At 37.6% G+C, this 25,332-nt stretch overlaps 2 pseudogenes; one reads left to right on the top strand and one right to left on the bottom strand.

Moving 5' to 3' along the window:
- The first annotated feature begins 2,390 nt into the window (after positions 1-2,390).
- On the top strand, positions 2,391-3,696 carry LOC148934321 (zinc finger BED domain-containing protein RICESLEEPER 2-like; annotated as a pseudogene).
- A 10,773-nt stretch (positions 3,697-14,469) lies between these two features.
- On the bottom strand, positions 14,470-25,005 carry LOC125220275 (large ribosomal subunit protein uL15c-like; annotated as a pseudogene).
- Between the last annotated feature and the right edge of the window lie 327 nt (positions 25,006-25,332).

Below are 25,332 nucleotides of genomic sequence, written 5' to 3'. Positions count from 1 at the left end.
AATGTGAGAGAGAGTTTTTTCTAAAAAAAAGGAAATGTAATATTTTTTGTGAGACAAACTAAAAAGGAAAGTGTGACATTTATCATGGGACGGAGGGAGTATGATTTTTCTGAAATACGTATAAAAAATGTCTCATTTGTAAAGGAACAAAGGAAAAATGAAATATTTGAATTTTATAAAATTAAATGATATAATGTCGATCTATGTTCGGAATAGATGATTGCGACAAATTCATTTTCTCTAAATGGATTCAAGTTGAGTGAGAATAATGGATTAAAGTTGGTTACAATTGTGTGCTATAAAAGAACTATGAGATTAAATCTATGGATTAATTGAGAGTGTTAATTATCCCACATTGGTTGTTAAAAAATTATTAGACACATTTAATAAGCCAAAACATTACTTGTAATAATTAAGTGGACTATGATGGCCGCAGAGCCTACACGAGCGCGCTGCTGTGAGTTGTGGGTCGCGGCCCCGTGCATCGTGTCACGTGCACCATGCATCACGACTAGGGATGTCGATGCAGCTCGAACCCGATGGGCTGGCCCGAAAAATCCGCCAAAATTACAGGATTAGGGTCGAAAAATCGCATCCCGATAATGAATAGGGTTCTATCTGGCTGGCACGACGGGCTACCGGGTCAGCCCATCGGGTTATATAAAAACCTTATAAATTATTAATATTAAATGCCTGGCATCAGTATGACTCTTAGTCTTCCACTTTAAATTTTATTATTTCTTTTTTAAATGACGTTTCCACTGGATCCCACATCCCACAATATTCTCAACATCCTAAATTCACTTTCACGGTTTCATCTCCAGTCCGTCTCACTTCACTTTCAAGTTTCATCAGGTGCTTTCACAGTTTCACCTCCACCGCCTCACTCCTCTTTCAAGTTTCATCGGGTGCGCTCTCTTTCTCTCCCCCCTTCTCTTTCTTTTTATTTATTTGTGTATCAGTGCATGTCAGTGTTCATATAAATATGTTTGATAATTTAATTTCTGCTGTATTTTTTAAAGGTCTATCATTTCCGTATATACTTATATATCTATATACCTGCAAAAGTGAATTTTTTTTGTTAGGATTTAAAAATTGAATTTGCACTTTTTTGTTAAAACCCTAACTTACCGTATTTGTTTAATTAGTAATGTATTGCTTTTGTATTTTAGCTACTGTTTGATTAGTTACTTCATTATTAAGTTCACTTTTTTATTTTTAAATATTGGTAGCATTTACTTTATATAGTATGTGTTTTAGAACTCTATACTAAATAAATATAAGTGATTATTGATTACAGCCGATGCAAAACAGCGGCATTTTAGTTAGTTTATACATTGGTTATACTTATACATGATTATTTGATTAGTGATTAATCAATGCTAATAATATTTATATTTATGATGCAGATTTATAATTGTTAAGAATGGAAGATTTTCTCCAACAATTAATATTGAAAATGGGGAGATTACAAGTGATTCCAAGACTAAGAAGAGACTAAAGACTTCCGATGTTTGGAATAACTTTACAAATGAAGAACCCGACAAAAATGGGAAGAATGTCAAGTGCAATCATTGTCTTCAAAGATGGAAATATGAAGGTACGAAAATGGGAACTTCCACTTTTAGTCGCCATATGTTGGTTTGTAAGAAGAAACCGAATTTTGGAGATGTGGGTGCTATGCTTCTTAATCATGATGGCAAGTTAAAAGGATAAGGATAATGTGATAGACCCAAAAATATGCCGAGAATTGATGATTAAAGTATCAGTTGCACATAATCTTCCATTAAAGTGGGTTGAATATAGTGAAATGCGAGTTGTTTTGAAGTATTTGAACCCGGATATGAGGTTTATCTCTAGAAATACGCATGCCTCGGATGTGATGAAGTTGTATGAATCCGAAAAGAAAAAATTGAAGATAAGATTGAACTTGACTTCTGATATTTGGACTGCTTGTACTAATCGGGATATATTTGTTTGACTGCACATTTTGTGGATGAAACATGTAAATTGAATAGAAAAATACTTGCATTTTATTCAATGCCTCCTCCACATAATGGAGCTGAATTAGCTCAAAAGATTTAGGGTTTAGGAACATAAATAGAAACATAAACCCTCAAAAGATTTCTGACATTTTGGTGGATTGGAACATAAATAGGAAAGTCTTTTCTCTGACTTTGGATAATGTTTCTGCTAATAATTCCATGGTGAAATTATTGAAAACAAGACTTCAGTTGCAAAACTCATTTTTGTGCAATGAGGAATATTTTCATGTGAGATGTTGTGCACATATCCTAAATCTTATTGTATAAAAAGGGTTGAAAGTAGCTAGTGATGCTTTACATAAAACCAGAGCAAGTATCAAATATGTAAAAGCATCAGAAGCGAGAATGATCAAGTTTAAGGAATGTGCACGAAAAGTTGATATTGAATTTACTACGTCATTGTGGATGGATGTGCCTACACGTTGGAATTCCACGTATTTGATGCTCGTCAGTGGAATTAAATATCGACGGGTATTTTCTATGCTTGAATGTGATGATTTAGCTTATAAGCATTGCCCAACGTAGGAAGAGTGGGAAAGAGGAAAAATTATGAGTGAATTCTTGGAGCCATTTTATGAAACAACTAATTTATTTTCTGGTACATCATATCCTACTTCCAACCTGTATTTTATGGAAGTATGGAATATTGCTCAATTGTTGGAGATGAATTCTAGAAGTCATGATGAAGTGGTAAGGTCTATGTCTCTTTTGATGATATCAAAGTTCGAGAAATATTGGGAAGATTATAGCGACATTCTCTCCATGGGAACCGTGTTTGATCCAAGAATGAAGTTAAAACTTGTGGAGTATTGTTACTCAACACTTGATCCTCTTTCAAGTGAGGACAAAGTCAATAGGCTGAAGATGAAAATGTATGATCTGTACAAAGTACAAGAAAAAATGTGTTGATGCATCTTCGATTAAAATTCCTCAATCTAGTGGAAGTTCTAATTCTGAAGGTGGAGAGTCTAAATTCACGGAAGGAGGAGGAAGGAAAGCATTGAGAATGAAACCAAGCGTACTTGATGTAAGTAATCTTATTTTCTTTAAATATTTGTTGTACTTGTTGTAGCTTGTAAGTAATCTTATTTTCTTTAAATATTTGTTTGTATTTATATTTGTATCTAAAGTAATTTCATTTATCTTTTTTACTTACATTTTAATATTATTGCTATAGGGATATAAGAGTTACAAAGGTCTAACTTCTGATACAAAGTCTCCATTGGATGTATATTTGGAAGACCCCCCGATGGATGAAGATGCTGAAATCGATTTGCTTAAGTATTGGAAAGAGAAGTCATCCCGTTTTGGAGTACTTGCTAGGATGGCGTGTGACGGGCTTAGTATTCCTATAACAACGGTAGCATCTGAATCTTCCTTTAGCATTGGAGCACATGTCTTAAACAAATACCGAAACAGACTCCTTTCAAAGTGCAAGCTTTTATTTGCACACGCAATTGGTTGCATGGGTATCCTGATGGTAAGATTTACTTTTTGTTATAAAATTCTAAACTATCAAACTATATTTTATGTTAACATTGTAATTTTGTTAATAGAAGATGGAGATTCTGAAGATGATGAGGAGGAAGCTAATGATCAAGCTAAAGTGTCAAAGCTTATCGACTTGGAAGAATGTCATTCAAATATTTAGATTTATTTTGAAACATGGACTTTTTGTAGAACTTGTGGTTGAACACTAAACAGTTTATCTTTAATTTTTTGTTATGCAATCTTAGATTATGTCATGAATATTTTAGATTTTTAATATATTATTTTTCTTATATATTGACTTATATTTTATTTTTTATATAATAATTTATTATAGAATATAGATATAAGATTCTTAAAAGTTAAATCCGACCAGCCCACTGGGCTAGCCCGAAACCTGAAGGTTTAGGGTTAGGGTTGAAATTTTAGAACCCGATAAAATTTCAGCCTGGTAAGCCCGCACGCGATAAGCCCGCAATCCGAGTAGGGCTGGCCCGAAACCCGCTGGGCTGGCCCGATTGACATCCCTAATCGCGCCCTATGTTTCGCGGCCATGGGCGGGTGTGGTGCGGATGCGTGGGCGTGGGCCGGGTACCACGTATGATATGACTTTTCTCGTCTCTGGAATCACGTACATTACATTCATTTTTCATGGAGATGTGTGACTTATTCACTTTTATTAAAAGCATAAAGAATGATCGTGAAGATGCTCATGTTAGATACATGGCCATGAAGATGATGGAAAATCATGGTAAATATTTGTTAGAGGAATATGGGCTTAAACCAAATTTAAAAAAAATTCTTTACATTACTGCAATGTTGGATCATAGACAATAGATGAAGCATATGCACTATTGTTTGAAGATGGTATATGGTGACACACTGACAAATGAGATGGGTGACTTATTCACTATCATTAAAAGCTTGGAGAATGATCGTGAAGATGCTCACATTAGATGCATGGCTATGAAGATGATGGAAAAGCTTGGTAAGTAGGAATATGAGCTTAAACCCAAATATGAACAAAATTCTTTACATTGCTGCAATGTTGGATCATAGACAAAAGATGAAGCATGGGAACTATTGTTTGAAAATGGTTTATGGTGACACACCAGCAAATGAGATGGCGGAGGAGTTGAGAAAGTCAATCGTTGACTTATTTGAGTATTACAAGAGATAATTTACTCCAACAGTGAACCGAACACATCCACGAACAACACCACCTATCCAAGTGTCAAATAGATCGACAGATCAAAGATTTCTTGGCAAAAGTTTTGGTAATGTTGTTCTGTGTTGCTAATGAGGATGATGACAATGAAGATGATAGCTCAGAGCTCACTTAATACTTCTCAGAGAAGCAATACACGATGAATGCTAATGAACTTGCATTTTGACATTCTTTTGTTGTGGAAGAAATATTGTCTCCTCTTTCCTATCCTATCAGAGATGGCTAAAAATATCCTTTCTATTCATATATCAACCATTTCTTCTGAGTTGGCATTCACCATGAGGGGCGTGTGCTTTCGATATTTAGACACTATTTGGCACTGAAAATGGTGGAAGCTTTGATATATGCTCTGGGGATTGGTTGAGTTCTAATTCTAGTTCTATCGATCTCATGGAAGAAGAAGGGAAACCAATACCATTTAAAAAAATCATTTCTATGAGAGTGAGTAAATCATTGTTATTTATTAATATACTTATTTATTCTTCATTTTTAACCAATTTTCTTTATTCATTATTTGTGACAACGTTCTTGGATGTCCATAAGGATGACAAATTGACATGGCCATTGGACGATGTGGATGCAGACACATAATTGGAAGAATTGGAAAGGAGTGATGATGTTGATGATCAAATACTGCACTTATAGACATCATATGAACTTTGAATGTTTGAATATTTGTTGGATTGTGTAGGTGTAAACTTTGTTGGATTGACAATGTTGTTTTAGAATCTTTGAGCTTTTTGGTGTTTATTTTTTCAATTTTTTTTTAATTTTGGATTTTGACTGTATCAAGTTGTAAACTTTGTTTTATTAGATTAAGCATATTACAATATTTTTATTTTTTTAATTTATAATACAAGATACATACATAATTATTGCTACAAACATAAAAATAAAGAAATCGATGTAGCATAAGTGGTGGGCGGGGTGGCCATTTTTCTATGCATGATCCCTTGTAGCAGTTTTTATTCTTTATTTTTAAAGTTGGTCACAAATCGGTTAGTCGGAACTAGAACCAAATTTTAGAACCGTGCCCTAATTAATATAAATAACTAAAATAAAACTATTAATTAGAGAGAATATAAGTAAGGTAACATGGAAAAACTAAATGAATCTTGTGGAAAATCAGTATTTGAATGATGAAATTTCAATTTCTACTAGATATGTTTTGATCATACAACATTACGAGGTTCTGAAAATCATACAATCAAAAGAGGGAGATTGAATGTAGAAGCAAAACTACCATAGAATCGGAAGCCGATTAAGAAGGCTAGTCATGGGTTGGCGATGAGATCGGTCGATCCCGATCCTGGCCAATAGATTCGTCAATATTTAGATATTGTGTTTAAATTATGAAAAAATAAAGTGTAGGCTACATTATAAACAACGGATACAATCAAATTATTGAAACTAAATCAATTATAAAACATTACTACACTTAGGGGTGGCAAATTGGGAAGCGGGTAACGGGTAATTCTCATTTCGACCCGATACCATGTCGGGTACTAGGTACCCACTACCCGGCGATAACTGGAAATGGGGCGGGATCGGGTAGTATGTTTTAGAGTTTTGCGGGTAGCGGGTAAACCCGCTACCCACGCTGTGTTGGGGATTGGTGCCCCTTGCACAGCAGAAGTCATGCATAAAAAAATAAATCAGATCTAATCTCATAATCTGACCTTTGGGTGGGCAAAGCTCGTCAGAATCAAAAGGACTTGATTAGGGAATAAGACAAAAATTCAGTTCTGGAGAGAACTGAAAAACACGTTCAATCTGGAGAGAGGAACGATTAAAAATGAATTAATTCATTTGTCTTCTATCTAATCTCCTTTATATAGAGTTATGATGGGCCAGATTAGGGATCCATGGAGGTTGGACTTGCAAACCTATTGGACTTTTACTAATTAAATTGAGCCCCAATTTAATACAAGTCCAACAGAATATTATAATCAGCCACTACAGTAAAATAATATTGACTGCCTGTCCAATCCCAAATTACGAGTAATCCGGGCTTTACCTCTTTAATTTATTATTTCACGTGTTTAAGATATAAATATCCATTAATTAATTTAAGTCTGCTATTTGACTTTAATTAATTAATATCTTTTTCTAAGAGTTGTCTAGTTCAAAATCTTTATTTGTTATTCTGGATTATATTCCAACCGGCCGGGTTTCTGAATAATAAAACCTTTTTTGAACACCTCTTGAGGATATTATCAAACTGGACTCGCCCAGCACACGATTCATTGCAATAACAATACTAGCACCTCCAGACATTGATCACCACTACCCAAGATATTAGGATTCTTGAATTGCGAAAAATCCGCACCATTTGATAAATCAAAGTAGTGCATAATCAATATCGTATGTTCAATGTTATATCAAAAATGATTAAGAAATAACAATCACCTCGACCTCGACTTTCAGTAAATAGCAAGAAAGACTTATCTCAACTGCTAGATCCTTCAGTGCTATACCACACCAATGTCGTTTATTTCCTAAGGTAAGGAAATATGCGGACTAACACTGCAACCTTTCACGACAGGTAGCCAAAGTCTATCTAGGTTGTGAAATTCTGTTTCTCTTCTACAAAGAACCGACTGCGTCACCTTCTGTGAACGTCGTTCACGACCAGTCTACTATTGCAGAAGAATTAGACTTGTTTGCTTCTTATACATTTAAATGTTTGAGAAACATCTTATAAATGCACAAGCAAACATCAATGAGATAAAATTACTTCTTCTCACCTTGGTTAAAAGTGGATTGTAGAGTTTATTGTATACAAGCAATTCTATCCGTGCAACATGCTCGAAATATGCTTTTCTGTATACCAATCCTAACACACGGGTATACCCGTTAGTCCCGATAATACCCGATATTATTAGTATTAGCTATATATAATATTTTAATACTTTATAGAATCTAAGTGTTCTAAGAGATCTTTTGAATCATTTTTATATTCCAACGAATATTCAGTTGAAAACTCACTGAAAATAACTACAGATTCCCCCACTTTTATTCTTAATCTATTCAAAGTTTACCGTCAAAATTAATACGCAAAAATTAATTAGGAAACATTGTCGGCTATAAGGTTTTTCAAATTTTCTATTTTAGTTAATTAGTAACAAATATTTTATGTCCCATAAACTTATTCTCTTATAAATTTATTGAGTGAACTGCATGAAAGGTCCTTAACTTTTCGGTTTGTAACACCGGTGACCCCTAACAAAAAAAATCTCACCACAAGGGTCTAACAAAATATACAATCACAAATGAGGTTTTTTCGAACCATAATACCCTCAGCCCCTAAAAGGGCATTCTCGTCAAACACAGATACCATGCTGACGCCGCCCCTGTCATGCAGCCTGCTTCATGTACTGGCACACTTACACATCAAGAGGATGTGACTTGAAGTAATATTTTTTCACTCTATATAAATATATATTTCAGAAAGACTTATTTTTAATTACACTTATTTTTAATTAAGATATCACAATTCACTCTTCCGCTCTCAACTTTCAACGATATCTCTCTCTCTACCAATCCCCTCGCCGATCTTCTTCCTCTTCAATTTCCGGCAGCAGATCGACGACGCGGCCCCTCTTTGTGCTTCAGACCTCACCCCACCCACCGCCCTCCTTCCTCAGCTTTCAATTAGGGATCTAGGGTTTTTGAACCTTGCCGCCACCAACCATTCTGGTATGGTCCTCCGACGTGGCGGAGTTTTGGTGGCGGAGAGAGGTTTCATTACCTTCTACAGTCATTTTCAGACTTTAACTTTGTGGATGTGGGTTTGTGGGTTTGAAGATAGAATTGCATTTTGATTTTGGAATTTTTGAGTGGGAATTGCATTTTATTTTTAGGTTGGAAATGGAACACCAGTGCAAGATTGGGAAAGAGTATGATGTTGGAGAATGCAGATTTATGGGTGTTCTTCGGCTTTGTTTGGATTTGTAGATTTGGGATTCTTCAATTTTTTCAATTTGTTGGAATTTTAATTGTGTTTGATGATATTGGAAGATGAATGATTTTTTATTTACAGAATTTGGATTAATAAAATGAATTCGAAATTTTTTTAAGATAAAATTGGATGAAGTTGATCTATTGATGAATCTAGTAAAATAATTGAAGGGCCATAAGATATATGACCCTTACACTGTATGATTTGACAAAGCTATGCAAGTCAATGTAGAGTGGGTGAGTAGGTTGGCGGTTATTAGATAAAATTACCATTCAAGTCATTTGGGCATTTTCGTCCGAAAAATGGCTAAAAGCATCTGGTTTGTGATTGTATATTTTATTAGACCCTTGTGTTGATATTTTTTTTGTTAGGGGTCACCAGTGTTACAAACGCAAAAGTTAGGGACCTTTCATGCAGTTCACTCAATTTATTTTCAGGTCGGGTACGGGTACCCGCAATGTCGAGTACAGGATACCCAACACGGGTATCGGATAATCCTGATATGTTGCGGGTGGGTATTGGGACAACAAATTTGGTTGAAATCGGGTACGAGTGCCCGACTTGTCGGATGCGGGTACCCGCGGTTTCGCCCACCCTAGTCTACACTACTCAATTAATTTACATGGAGTTGCCGAATCTATGGAAATATTAATTAGTCTCGTGTCCTAATCCTAAGCGATTATCACATAATATGAAATCTAACACGAATCATGGGACACGTGACACGCCACATTGCCTGCTACTTAGCTCCCAAATTTCAAATAGTAAACGTGTTATTTCCTTCAAGTATATAGTTGGTTGGTTTATACAAAATCTACATCGTTTTCTTTTCTTGAAATAAATATTGGGCTACTGTGCGTAAGTTCCACTAAGAATTTTTGATTGGTAATTAGGCATTGATTTCAGTTGGGAGGATGTCAAAGTTAGGCACCACATGTTTAATTTCAAGAAAATATCTTTGCTGTTGAGACTTATATATGTCATAACAAACTCTTGTCTACCACAATTAATCTCAATTGTCGTCTCAATTAGACCATCCTAGCTAACTTGTAAGTCTCTAGCATTAAATTACTCCTCATTATACCAAGGGCTATTTAACACTTTTGTTACTTATAAGAGTGTCTAATCTAAATCTCAAAGCAAGCGATATATACAAGTTAATTCAAATTGTAATGATAATTAAGAGTTCTATGATAGTTAAAATTCAAATGCAAGTTCAAGTATGTATAAAGTTAAAAAAATTATACTACCTACTAAAAACTTAAATGTAACAAATAAATGATACATACTCAACAAATTTGATCAAAATCAGTTTTCAAGATCTGTTAGATAAGATCATGTTCATGATAAATTAAATAAATAAGTAAATAAATAATGATGCATGTGCAAGTGTAACCACATTAAATGGTAAAAAAAAAGCAGTAGCAGATCATTTATGAAGTTTTAATCTGAAATTGAAAGGTTGCTGCAATATACCAAACACATGCCCTTTGGACCACCATTTTGAGCCTAATGGATATAACCACACGAATTCAAATGCAATTTAACTACCAAAAGACTCCACTTTTTGGTGAATACAATGATCAATTCATAACACATAAATAAAAATTATTGGATGGGTCATTTAAAAGTTACTACATGCATGGACTTGTTGATTTTAGGTAAAGGCTGACAATTTTTGGCACGACACGATAACACGACACGAATCCGCACGAAATTAATGGGTATGTGTCAAAGCTTATTGGGTTCGTGTCCTTATCGTGTCGACACGATAATGACACGAAAATTTCATGTCGTGTTCGTGTCGTATTCGTGTCATGTTCGTGTTACACGTTAAGTATATTATAATATTATTTCGTGTCGTGTTCATGTCGTGTTCATGTTACACGTTAAGTATATTATAATATTATTTTTATTTTTATTTATTTTAAAATTTTAAAATTTTAAAAATTTAAAATTTCATATTAGATATAATATTAATTTATTATAATATTATTATTATAGTGTTGTTATTGTGTTGTGTCATATATGTGTTGTTATCGTGTCGTGTTTACCCGAAGTGGTTCGTGTCGTTAATGGTTCGTGTCGTGTTCGTGTCTGAGGGTAGTGGGTCGTGTTCGTGTTCGTGTTTGGAGTTTTCTTAACGGATTGTGTTCGTGTTTGTTGTTATCGTGTCGTGTCGTTATCGTGTCGACATGATAACGGCACAACACGCACGGAACGATTTGTCACCCCTAATTTTAGGAGCCTAATTTGGAGAGTTGCTTAGTCATCATATTTTGGTTTTGTACTTAAACGAGAAAGATGATATAGTAATTGATCATATGAAAACATTAATATATTTTGTTTTGGTGTAATCAAATGTTTTATTTGCATTCAGGTCCACAACCTATTAATATAATTGGATGATTATTTTATCTCCCCAAAATTAGGTTGATAATTTAAAAAAAATACTCACACAAAATCTTTATTAGTTTTGTTTGTGCTCAAATATTATATATTTTTACTACTACTACTACTACTACTATATTTGCATTTCATGGTCCTTTTATTCTTTTTTTTCGAAGACAACTTACGTGTATATATCCAAATAGTCACAATAACACTCCCTAGTCCCTCCTGTCCCATAAAATAAAAATTACTCCATCCGTCCCCTATTAGGAGTCACACTTTGACCGGGCACGGATTTTAAAAAATCTTAAGAAAAGTTGGTTGAAAAAGTTTGTAAAATGTGAGACCCATTTTTTTATATTGGTTTTATAATAAATGTGAGTGAATTGAGTTAGTGGAATGTGGGACTACTTACTATTTATGGTAAAAAATGAAGTGTGACTCTTAATTGGGGACATACCGAAATGGAAAAGTGTGACTCTTAATCGGGGACGGAGGGAGTACACAACAACGAATGAATTTGTTCCTTGGAAAAATAAGGGGTATATAGTTTGTTGGCAATTGAAAACTGAAACTAGTATATAAATTTCATGAGCCACTCCTCATATCACTAATTGGTTTTAGGATAGAACCAATGGATTTCTATTATGGTATCAGAGCGGGTCACCGATTATGGGCTAAAATTAATTGACCCAGCAGTATATCTGGGCTGAAACCGAGAAAATGACTGACCCAGCAGTATATCTGGACTTAAAATTTGGGCCAATGGTCCAACTGACCGGAAAAAATATTGGGCCAATCGTCCAATCGATAAGAAAAAAAGTTCAACTCCTCTAAGGTTCATCTTGAAGGGTTTGAGGGAGGGTGTTGGCAATTGAAACTAAAAAAAATAACATATAACTGTCTCACTTCGGTGTCAAGAGAAAACTAGAGAAAACTGAAACTAGTATATAAATCTCATGGGCCACGTAACCCATGCATTTCTATCACAGTTTGCACAAAAGATGGAAATCAGTTTACACAATAACACTCCCTAGTCCCTCCTGTCCCATCAAAATCCATAACAAAGTTACCCACGTTCATTTATCTCCGTGTTTAAAACATGCAAAAGTCAAAACCCAAGTCAACTACTATTAGATCTCTACTAGAAAGAAGAAATCTATTTAAAAGTTATCCTACAATGAAGCCATGAAACAATGTGATTAAGAATTGTTCCCCTTCAAGTATAGAGTGGTATCCTCCTTCATAGAGATTCTAGGTTATGTCACTGGCCGAGTCCTCGAGGCGTTGTCATATAAGAACCGGATGAGCTGGGGTTCCGTCATCATATCAGCAGCCCCGTGAAAAATCAGCACTGGAGACTTATGCACAAAATTATGTGAAATTATTTTGTGCATAAATCAAATATATGAAACATTAAAATCCGTCATCCTACAATATATTAAAAATCCGTCATCATAGTGTTAGATTTATGCACAAAATTATGTTATTCTCAACTTAGGCGTAACATCATTTTTTTGGTAATTTTGACACCAACTCCCCAACCTTCCAGTTTCACTTTCACATACAAATGAAATTGCATAATGTGATTGCAGAGCTTGCTATATCAGTATATATATATGTACACGTGCTTGTGCTCGTCCGTGCGACTTGCGTGTCAGGTTCTATAAAATGGACATTAAGTGTTGCAGAAATAATGTTGCCGTGAAGGTGAGAATTCTTTCTAATTAATTTTGAATTTATTTTTTAATTTCATTCATCTTTGTTAATTTATTATTGTAATCGTATTTAATCTTCACTAGTTTCATTATTAATTTTCTGTGAAATTGCAATCCCATAACCAAAAAGTTTTAAAAAAACAGTATAAAAAAATTAGGATCTGAAATCGGGAGATTTGAACCCGACGTGAATCAAACACGCAACCTTCTCAATCAATGGGAAGCTGGCCTGAGCCTCTCCTTCCACACATTATTTGCTCCTTTTAGGTCAATATTATCGATTTCATGTGGCTGATGGAAATAAAATAGTACTACTACGTGTTAAGAAACGTGAATATGAAATTTGGTTGATTCACCCAATTTGCATCTTCTCACTACATATAAACATATATGGACAAAGTTTTAGGGATAATAATATTGATTTATAAGTGAAAAATGATACTCCCTCCATTCGTGAATAAAAGATACATTTGACTTGATACAAATTCAAAGAAATTTTTTTATTTTATAACTAAAAAATGAGTAAAAAATTTAATGGAAACCATTTTATTATTCCACTTAAAAAATAGAGAAACATAAATGCGTCTTTATTTTATCAAAACTTATCAGATTTTGTGGATATAGAGAAAATTATTCCTATTCTAGTCACCAAATTTGAAATCTGAATATTAATTTTTTACTCATTTCATCCATATACAAAATATTGTCATTTTGTCATATTCAAATTGACATTAATTCATTAAAATAAGATTAAAAAAAAACACATTTATTTTAATAAATTATGTTATTTTAAACATCAACAAAAGAAATTTTATAATATAAATGTGATAATCTAGAAAAATTAAAACTTTATAATTTAATATATCGATTTCAAACTTAATGAAACTGACTAACATTTACATAATTTAAGTAACTATTAAGCCTTTTATTTCTCCTTGGGTTACCTTATTGATAAAATAGTTAATGCCCAATACTTAAAAATGATAAATACAATTCTGCAAATCTATAATGACACGACTTTTGAAATTTCCATTTATCCAATTTAAAATATGTAGGCCAACATTGAAAGAAATAGAGACATTTGGGCCTGAATAAAATGAATAAGTGGAAACCAAGAATATGTTCCATTTATCCAATAAAATATGTAGGCCCAACATTACAGAATTAGAGACATTTGGGGCCGAATAAAATGAATAAGTGGAAACTAAAATTGAAACGTTGCTGTAATACTCCATCTGTCCCATTAAATATGCAACATTTGAGAATCGTCATGGAATTCTGTCCATTAAATATGCAATATTTGAGAAGCGTCACGGGATTTTATGTAGTGTTGTTTTGTGAGTTAAAGAAGACAGGGTAAAGTAAAAGAGATGAAAAAGTAGAGATAGAGTTGTTTCCATTTTATGAAACGTTTCATTTTTAATGAGACAATTCAAAAAGGAAAACGTTTCATTTTTAACGTGACAGGTGGAGTACAAAACACCAGCCGTATGAGCCATTTGATTCAATTTGACATATCCAACAAATACTCAATATGGTTTCAATGTAAAAACACCTACAAAAGATAACATTTTGAACATACAACAATGAATACTTGCTTTACATATCTTATACTCCACTATCTCAGAAAATTGAGGCTCAAGCAGAAGGTGAGTGACGTGAGTCGGCCCAGTCAGCTGAAGCACGTTTCTTGGTGAAGTACTCTTCAGCATGGGCAAGGTTCTTTGTTACAGATGGCTTCACCCATTTCTTTCGCCCTGGAAGCATGGTTAGTGAGCAACCAGCTGCCTCAATCTTCTCTTTCGCTGATGCTGAGAAAGCTCGGGCCTTGAAGTCGAGCTTCACACTCAAAAGTCCCCATCACCTAAGATCTGATACAAGAGTTATATGAGAAGCTAACATGGAAGTCCAATGATTTCTGAAGGTTCAACCAGCTGAGTTCTTAGTTGAATATATTATAGAGATGATGGAAGTCCAACTGTTTTTTTAGGTACTCCGTATTATAAATCATCTAATATGTAGAAATATGTGAAGGAGCCGTGGAAGTTTCTTTCTTTACAAAACCAACCATTCATATATACTTCAATACACATGAATATGAGTAATCTCAGTAGAGTGGTTCCAGTAATCATGAAAGAGATGAAATTAATCCTTGCTGCTTTTATACAATTTCAAAAGACTGATAAATATGATCTTCTTTCAAGTAAAAGATGCCAAAGATTATAGCATTCAATTGTTCGTTACCTTGAGAGGAAGTCTTCTTTCCCTTCCTGATGGGTTTATCAGACCTTTCTTCTTCAAGGACTCCAACGAAACTTATTCTCCTTCTTGAAATCCAGCATCTGCATATCTTTCAAGTTCACAGGTACATACTTTGGTAGTCCAGCACGCATGCCTGAATATACAAAAGGAACCCACATTATCAGCATAACCTTAAGTACATAATGTGCTCATTTGAACATCTCAGATGATGCTTCAGGCAGGAAAGTTTACAGAATATTCAACGGGGAGGTAGTACAAACAAGAAACAATTGCATCACAGAACTGGGATTGCAATGCAATGATCGTCAGATAAGAAGCTTCAAACATTGCAAACAGATGATGCAGAAAAGTTAGTTATGACTTATGAGGTACCAGCTGAATTTAATTCAAATAAAGCGACCAACTTCCCCAAGGTAAATAAAGAATATGATTACTTGTTCCCAAACTTCATTTGAAAAAAAATACAGCCACAGAGACAATCACTGACAAGCATATCCTGACTGCATACGCCTGCAACTCGCATTTGTGCATGCTCTCGCAGGCTACTCTTTGTAAAAACTGAAACACATCTTAAAACAAAAAGGTCACACAAGGTGGCTATTGGCCAATCAAGGTAACCAACTACTCCCTCCGTCCGCGAATAGGAGTCTCGTTTTTCCATTTTAGTCCGTCCGCGAATAGGAGCCCCGGTTCACTTTTATCATAAATGGTAATAGGGTCCCACCTTCCACTAACTCATTCCACTCACATTTCATTTAAAACTAATATATACAAGTGGGACCTCAATTCCACCAACTTTTTTCTACTTACTTTTCTTAACATTTCTTAAAACCCGTGCCACCCATAAATGAGACTCCTAATGGCGGATGGAGGGAGTAATACATAATTGCATATAGAAATATCCTCTACCCTTCTACTTATATTCTCAAATAGACCTAGCAATTATATAAAAATATGATATGGATGTTGGTTGGAGGGGAGTGATTTGGCCAGAATAAGAGGGAAGTGGTTAGTGGAGAAATCCCAAGATTATCTCGCCTGATTAGTTAGTTAGTTAGTTCAATTTAAGAGATTTTATTGTTATTATCTTGGAGAGATTAGTTTTATTGGACGAGTTTTTCTCGTAGGCCTCCTTCGTGAGGATTAGGCCTCTGCGGAGGATTTCCCTTTCCTGTTTTGCTATTCAGTTTCTGTCTATTCCAATTCAGTCAAATAAAGCCGAGATATTATTTCCAGATTCATTATTATTCTCTTAGGGTAGTTTATCAAGTCATATGTGGAGGAGTTTATTCCTCTAAAGCATTTCTGTAGAGCACAACTTGTGCTCATTCTTGTCAACAGCCTTTACTCCTATCAATTGGTGCGGTGAACATGGACAATCATGGTGAACACTCTCAACGGATTGGAGAAGGCTATAGCAGTGATGAAATTGTCGTCCCAAAAGACGACAGATCAAATCGAGGCCTTGAGTACCATATGGGAGTTTCGAGCTTCTCTTGCTTCACAACTAATGACCTTTCCGCAGTTTGATGGATCTGAGGTTCTCGTGTGGCTCTCGCGGGCAAACCAATATTTTCTCCTCAACAAAACTCCTTCGGATAAATGAGTCGACTTGGCCATGGCTGCCATAGACGGATCGCTGCCCCTCTTTATCGTGGGACAGATTTGTTCAAGAGCTCTTGAAACATTTTTGGAGATACCATCCCATCAGAAAGCCGCGTCACTAGCAGTGCATCCAACTATAGCAGTGGCGATCCCATTGTTATTGTCCATGTTGCCAAAAACCAACCAAAAATTCCACCCACACCCAGCAATAATACTGCAGCTATCCTACCCACCGTGAAAACACCATTGTTGCCCTCTAGTCCACCTACAACAGCCCATCAAGAGATGCCAGCTATTAAAACGTCTACAGACCACCATGATCTTGGTACCACTAAAGACAATAGCGCGCCCCTGCCCCTTCCAGTACAACATGCCTTTCTACTACCTTCTACCACACTGCCTACACCAGCCACGGTGACAGCACCGCTGCTGTCTGCCAGCCACGATATTCTGCAGATTCAGTCTCCGTTCTCAGCCTTGCTGCGATGTTTAGTTCCTGCTGCTGGCCACCGGTCCACGCCCATGGTGGTTCCCTTTTCAGATTCCTTATTTTCATCAACGGGCGCTCCATTCTCCAATCTGGTCATGCTGCGATTCCAACATATAGTTGGCAATCTTCTATGGTTCGGTGCTCTAGCTACTACCCGAAAGCATGAGTTTGAACCTCAACCAGACAGAGTGATCTGTTTTGAATTTTAACTGAGCCTTGAGAGCAAGGTTGTTTCAAGATTGATAGGAGTAAAGGCTTTTGACAAGAATGAGCACAAGTCATGCTCTACAGAAATGCTTTAGAGGAATAAACTCCTCCACATATGACTTGATAAACTACCCTAAGAGAATAATAATGAATCTGGAAATAATATCTCGGCTTTATTTGACTGAAAGGAAAATCCTCTGCAGAGGCCTAATCCTCACGAAGGAGGCCTACGAGAAAAACTCGTCCAATAAACTGATTTCTCCAAGATAATAGCTACTCCTAATGACCCACCTTGTATAGGCGGCTAAACAAATCAACAATAATTCAAATAATAATAAAATCTCTTAAATTGAACTAACTAACTAACTAATAAGGCGAGATAATCTTGGGATTTCTCCACTAACCACTTCCCTCTTATTCTGGCCAAATCACTCCCCTCCAACCAACATATGTATCAAAATATTTGACAAGCACGATATCCTAATGTAATTTTAGTGCAACTATGAAGAACTCAAACGAAAAGGAAGCCCTGTTCAAATTTACCTCAATACTCTACAATGTCCACTCAACAAAGCACACACACAAGGCTTACGATCTAGAACTTAATTTAATGAGAGTATAAGACTGTACTAGAGAAACAAAGTACATCAAATGACCTGAAATTAAGCAGCACTAGGAAAGATTGTTGCTTATGAATATAAATGAATAATATAATTCTAAAGAAAAACAAGATTGAATCCACCTTACTAGATATCAGAATATCAGCAACTAGATAGCATATGCACAATCCATCAGAATTCAGAAACTTACAAATTCAAATCACCTTTCAAATCATATCCTATGAGAAGATGATCACCGACACAATTTACCCAGAATAAAAACAAAATTAGGAAAATTGATTCAACAATTTGAAAGAAATATTATAGTACCTCCTGCAATGCCCTTCAATTTGGGGATTCTTCGATAGAGGGGCATCTGGAATCTGGCCGCCCTCAAATCCCCTCCTTACGCTAGGACCGGACCTCGATTTCAGACCCCTCATTCTGAAGCCGCAGCTGCCCCCCTTCCCGGCGGCGTGGCCTCGACCCTTTCTCTTCGCTTTCTTCCGGGACCCCGGCTGCGAGCCCAAGTTATCGAGGCAAAATCGAGCATTTCCAGCATAATTCTGAACGAGAAGAGACTTCCTGTGGCTTCAAATAGAGATTTATGGAGGGAAAAGGGAAAAGGGGATGGATTCACAACTCAAATAAAGCAAGGTAAAATTGCATAGAAAATGAATTGGTTGCTTTGAGAGTGCGTGTGTAATGTCATAGAGAATTACCCTTGAAATCAGAAGAGAAAGAGAGTGTTGCATGCGTAAATCCACGAAAATGCATGCAACATATAAGCGGAATTGCCGCGTTATGCAATGAAGGAATAAACCCATATGCGGAGAATAATTAGTCCACGTGGACATCCGAGCTGGCATGAGAGGGGGAGTACGTGATTCTGCTGAGTGAAGGCACAGGTGAACATACTCGGATGTGGTGTGCATCGCGTGAACTATAAAAGGAAGAACCACACTCTCATTTGTTATGTTAGCTTAGTGATTGTTGATTGGGGCTAGGATCCGTGATCCATAGCAGTTCTATCTTTGATTTCCATTGTATCGTGGTGTTATTGTTGCTTGTTCTGCTATTGTTACTCTTTCGATTTCCGTTCGTAATATACATTCGAAAATTGCCTCAGCTCGATTTATCTTAGCTTGCTTAATTGTTGATTGTGTTTGGGTGTGTGGCTTGCTGTTGTTGTGTGATTGGTGGTGATAGTTGCGATCTCGCTAGATTCGAGCTCGAATCGCAACAAGTGGTATCCAGAGCTACCGATTCTCGGTGAAATGACGCCGGTAAGTACGAGGGGGTCGACGGAGGTGGAGAGGAAGGCGATGGAGTCGGAGAGGCGGGTGATGGAGATGATTGGGGAATTGAGTCAGAAGCAGGAGAGAGTAGAGGCGAGAATGGGGGAGATGATGAAAGCAATTGTGGCGATAAACGTACGGAATCAGAACGTACAGAATCCGACGGCGGGAGTAAAAGGGGATCATGAAGTCGGAGGTGATGGAGGATGTAAGAACGAAGGGGGAAATGATTTTGGCCGATCTACTCGGTACGAATTTCCTAAATTCGATGGAATTGGACTAGAAGGTTGGGTGATGAGATCGGAGTTCTTTTTCGAAATTGCGAAGGTGACGGAGGATAGGGAGAAGGTGAAAACAGCAACGTTGCACCTAGAAGGGAAGGCATTGCAATGGCACAGGGGGTTTGTGAGTTTGCATGGGGAAGGAGCCTACAGAGATTGGGGTGGGTATGTGAGAGATATGTCAGCGCGGTTTGGGACACATGCCTATGAGGATCCATTAGCCGATCTGAGAAATTTGAGGCAAACCAATTCGTTGCAGGAGTACATGGAAGAATTTGATGAGTTATACCCGAGATCGAAGGTGTCGGGAGAGCAGGCACTCAGTTTCCTTCTGTCTGGGCTCGTGGATGAGTTACAGATGCCGGTGAGGATGTTTAAGCAGCAGAGCTTAGACGATGCCTATGCCTTAGCCAAGCTGCAGGATCTCACAGTCAAGGCGATGCAGGGCAAGCCGAAAGTGAGTCAAGGGGGAGGTTCGCAGGGGAGCAGTTACAGCTCGAACAACAAACCCTAACGGTGACAACCACCAACTACAAGCCGAGTTGAAGTACGGGCGGCTATGGGAGCAATAAGGAGAATGATAGAGGGAACTCAATGAGACCACCACTTAAACTCTCGAGTAAGGAATTGGATGAAAGAAACGCTAAGAACCTCTGTTTTTGGTGCCCCGAGAAATTCACACCGAATCATCGCTGCTCTAAGAGGAAATCCTATGTAATGCAATTGCTTGAGGAGTTAAGACAAGAAGAGCCTGGGGAGCAGGAAGAGGAGGAAGAGTGCGAAGCTACTCAGGAACTGCAGTTATCTTTGCATGCTATGTGGGGGATTAATGGGGAAAGCATTATGAGGATGAGAGGATTTTGCCAGAAAAAATACCTTAGAGTTTTGGTGGATACTGGAAGCACACACAACTTTTTGAGCAGCCACATAGCTGATAAGATTAAATGCCAATGGACACAAGTAGCACCCGCAGCAGTTGAGGTAGCCAACAGGCAACTACTGCAGTGTACAAAAAAATGCAAAGAGTTTCAATGGGAAATGCAAGGTTCTAGATTCACTACTGAGGTTCATGTTATTAACTTGGAAACCTATGATTTGATATTGGGGGTGACTTGGCTGTCTACATTGGGAATTATTGGCTGGAATTTTAACACACTCAGTATGGTGTTCAAGTTAGATGGTCAGTTGTATCAGCTGCAGGGAGAGAAGTGGAATTTTAAGGAGAAACAACTCAATTGTATCCAACTACTAACTCAAGATGAGGTCTCGGGACAACTAGTAAAAATGAGCCAAATGGTGACAGCGGTGGAGGGAGTTCCTTGGCAATGTAATGGAATAAGTAAGGAGAAAATGTGGCCTGAGTTGGAGCAGCTGCTTGAGGAGTTTGCTGGAATTTTTGAAGAACCTAAAGGCAACCACCACAGAGGGAGCTGGACCATAAGATTGTTCTGAAGGAAGGAACTGAACCTATCAATGTGAGGCCCTATAAGTATGCCGCTCATCAGAAAGATGCTATTGAAACAATGATCAAAGAGATGTTAGAGGCAGGAGGTATAAGGAACAACCAGAGCTCTTATGCTAGCCCGATAGTGTTGGTTAAGAAAAAGGATCATACCTGGAGGATGTGCGTGGATTATAGGGCTCTAAATGCAGCTACTGTGAAGGATAAATATCCTATTCCCGTTATTGAAGAGCTTCTGGATGAGCTAGGAACGGTTGGCTGGTTTACAAAGATTGATCTCAGATCAGGCTATTGGCAGGTTAGGATGGCTCTTGATGATGTGCATAAGACAACTTTCAAATCCCACGAAGGTCATTATGAATTTCTTGTCATGCCCTTTGGTTTGACAAATGCCCCGGCTACTTTTCAGAATCTAATGAACACCATCTTCAGAGATTACCTAAGGAAGTTTGTATTGGTGTTTTTTGATGAGATTTTAGTGTACAATGGCAGTCAAGTTAAACATGTTAAACATCTCAGGGTGGTACTGGAGCTGATGAGGGAGCATACTCTCTTAGCTAAGAGATCTAAATGTGTTTTTGGTGGAAAAGAGGTGAATACCTGGGCCATATAATATCAGAAAAGGGGGTGGCTACAGATGAGGCTAAGATTGAAGCTGTTAGGAACTGGACTCAGCCTAAAACAGTCAAGCAGGTCAGGAGCTTCTTGGGTTTAACAGGGTATTATAGACGATTTGTGCAAGGCTATGGTGCTATCGCAAAGCCTCTGGTGGAAGTTATTAAGGAATCAAATTTTGAATGGACAGAAACAGCTCAGGCAGCTTTTGAGCAGCTGAAACTCTTGATGAGTTCAACCCCTGTTTTGGCCCTACCAGATTTTTCTAAAGACTTTGTTGTGGAAACCGATGCATCTGGAGTTGGGATAGGAGCGGTATTAATGCAAGAGGGCCATCCAATTGCCTTCATCAACAAGGTTTTATTTCCCAAGTATCAGTCATTGTTAGTGTATGAGAAAGAATTATTGGCTATTCTCTTGGCTGTAAAGAAATGGTACCATTATTTGCAATGCAGGAAGTTTGTGATCATGACAGATCACCAAAGCTTGAAGTATCTCTTGGAGCAGAAACTTACTACACCAACACAACAAGCTTGGATGGCCAAATTGATGCACTTTGATTATGAGATTATGTACAAGAGAGGTGTGGAGAATTCTGCAGCTGATGCCCTCTCCAGAGTTCCTGAAACTATGTTGTATGCTCTGACCTCTTACATTTATTCCCTTAGAGCTTATAGCTAAGATCAGATCCACATTGGAAAAGGATTTGCATTTACAGCAAGTTATCTCAGAAAAGCAGCAGAATTCAGAGGCTCATTCGAAATTTAGTTGGCAAAAAGGGGAGTTGAGGAGATATGGGAAGTTAGTGGTGGGAAATGACATTCAATTGAAGGCACAAATTCTATCAATATTCCATGAATCTGTTTTGGGTGGACATTCTGGTGCTTTACCTACATACAAGAGGCTATCTGCTCTATTGTATTGGCCTAAGATGATGAGGGAAGTAAAGGAGTTTGTGAGGCTCTGTGTAGTTTGTCAAAGGTTCAAGGCAGGGAATTCTCCTCCAGCTGGGCTATTACAGCCGTTGCCTACTCCAACTTCACTATTCACTGATCTAACTATGGACTTTGTGGAGGCTTTACCGATCTCTCAGGTGAAGAATGTCATACTTGTAGTGGTGGATAGGCTGAGCAAGTATGCTCACTTCATGGCCATGAATCATCCCTTCACCTCCAAACAAGTAGCTGAAACCTTTATGAACTAAGTTTACAAGCTCCATGGGATGCCTATTAAGATAGTCAGTGATCGAGGTGCAACCTTCATGAGTGCCTTTTGGGCAGATTTCTTCGCATTACTGGGGGTCGATCTTTTATACTCAACAGCCAGTCATCCTGAGACGGATGGTCAGTCTGAAGTAGTGAATAGATGCCTGCAGTTAGGGATGTCAATCGGGCCGGCCCATCGGGTTTCGGGCCAACCATACTCGGGTTGCGGGTCAATCGGGTGCGGGCTTGCCGGGTTGTGATTTCTTTCAGGTTGTAAAAGTTCGGCCCTAACCCTAAAGGCTCGGGTTTCGGGCTAGCCCGACGGGTTAATCGGGTTGCTACCGATAAGGTTAAGGCTCGAACAATCCAATAAATCATGATGATAATTAGTTATATTTATAAAATATAAAATATTTAATTATGATAAATTTGATATATATGCTTAAACTCAATCATAAAATACTAATATTTTTTATATTTCGTGAAATTTTAATGCATGTTAAAAATTTAAATATTCTTTTAGTGAGATTAATTTATTTAACAATTATTATATTAATAAAAATTCAATATATAATTTATATATTTACCATAAAATTGAAAGTTATCTTTTTTTAGTTATCTATGTCATTAAATTAGTCAACGAAGTGTTGAATTAGGAGTAAAAAATTGAAAAATATAAATTTTGGCGGGTTATCGGGCCTGACCCTAACGGGTTGTGGGTTAATCGGGTGCGGGCTTATCGGATTTTATTTTTATCGGGCTAGAAATTTCCGACCCTAACCCTATGAATTTAGCGGGCTATTCGGGCCAGCCCACGGGCTGCGGGCTACATGGACATCCCTACCTGCAGTGTTACTTAGATGTTCGGTTGGAGAGAAGCCGCATTCGTGGCATCAATGGTTGGGTCTAGCTGAGTATTGGTACAACACCTCGTATCATTGGAGCATCAAAATGACTCCCTTCGAGGCTTTGTACCGGTACGCTCCACCTCTACATGTGCCTTATCTGCCCGGGGACTCACAGGTAGAGGCAGTAGACATTGCTCTAAGGGACAGGAAAGAAATGATTTCTATACTCAAATTGAACATCCAAAAGGCGGTGGATTGAATGCAGGGGCAAGCTAACAAACACAGGAAGGACCGTGAGTATGGAATAGGGGATTGGGTGTGGCTGAAACTGTATGACTATCGACAAAAATCCATAAGAGGCAAGCACCATAAATTAGAGCCGAAATTCTTCGGGCCGTATCAGATTCTGGATAAGATCGGCAAGGTGGCCTATAGGTTGAACCTTCCTCCCTCGGCCACCATTCACAATGTGTTCCATGTCTCCCTACTAAAGCCGGCTTCTCCACCCACTGGCCCCATACCTGAACTACCTGTTATATCTCACATTAAGGATGCTCTGCCGCAGGCTATACTTGAAAGAAAGATGGTGAAGAAGCGTAATCAAGCTGTGACTCAGTGGCTTATACATTGGGAAGGATGCTCACCCGCAGATGCTTCGTGGGAGTATGCGGATGAAATCAAAGCATGTTTTCCTTGGTTCCTTGAGGACAAGGAACCTTAAGAGGGGGGTATTGTTGCATGCATAAATCCACGAAAATGCATGGAACATATAAGCGGAATTGCCGCGTTATGCAATGAAGGAATAAGGGTCGTCTGCGGAGAATAATTAGTCCACGTGGACATCCGAGCTGTCATGAGAGGGGGAGTACGTGATTCTGCTGAGTGAAGGCACATGTGAACATACTCGGATGCGGTGTGCATTGCGTGAACTATAAAAGGAAGGACCACACTCTCATTTGTTATGTTAGCTGAGTGATTATTGATTGGGGCTAGGATCCATGATCCATAGCAGTTCTATCTTTGATTTCCATTGTATCGTGGTGTCATTGTTGCTTGTTCTGCTATTGTTACTCTTTCGATTTCCGTTCGTAATATACATTCGAAAATTTCCTCAGCTCGATTTATCTTAGCTCGCTTAATTGTTGATTGTGTTTGGGTGTGTGGCTTGCTGTTGTTGTGTGATTGGTGGTGATAGTTGTGATCTCGCTGGATTCGAGCTCGAATCGCAACAGGGAAAAGATGATTAGTACCAGTAGAAGGGGTTGGGGAGGCAAGTAAGAGGGAGAGTAATGAAGTAGCCATAGTTACAGATATGCAGGGGCTATTCTGCCGTATAAACGACGACGTTTTGCTTCAAACAATTACTCCCATTTACTCCACCGTCTAGGGATGTCAATCCTACCGATATTCGTGGGTCGGCCCGAATAGCCCGTTAAAATTAGTGGGTCAGAGCTGTAATTTTATAAGCCGAATACAATATGGGCTAAATGGGTTAGCACGAACGGATTGGTGGGTTAACGGACTGGCCCGAACGCGTTGCGGGTTGGCCCGACGGGTTGCAAATTTTAATTAAAAACTATTAAGTTTTAGGGGTTTTTTGTATTGTTGAATTACATGTGGCACAATCAT

The sequence above is a fragment of the Salvia hispanica genome, chromosome 1 (genome assembly GCF_029641045.1).
Source record: "Salvia hispanica isolate PSC_SH4W2 chromosome 1, Shi_PSC_v1, whole genome shotgun sequence".
Classification (NCBI taxonomy): Eukaryota; Viridiplantae; Streptophyta; class Magnoliopsida; order Lamiales; family Lamiaceae; genus Salvia; species Salvia hispanica.
This window is presented reverse-complemented; position numbering and strand designations above follow the sequence as displayed.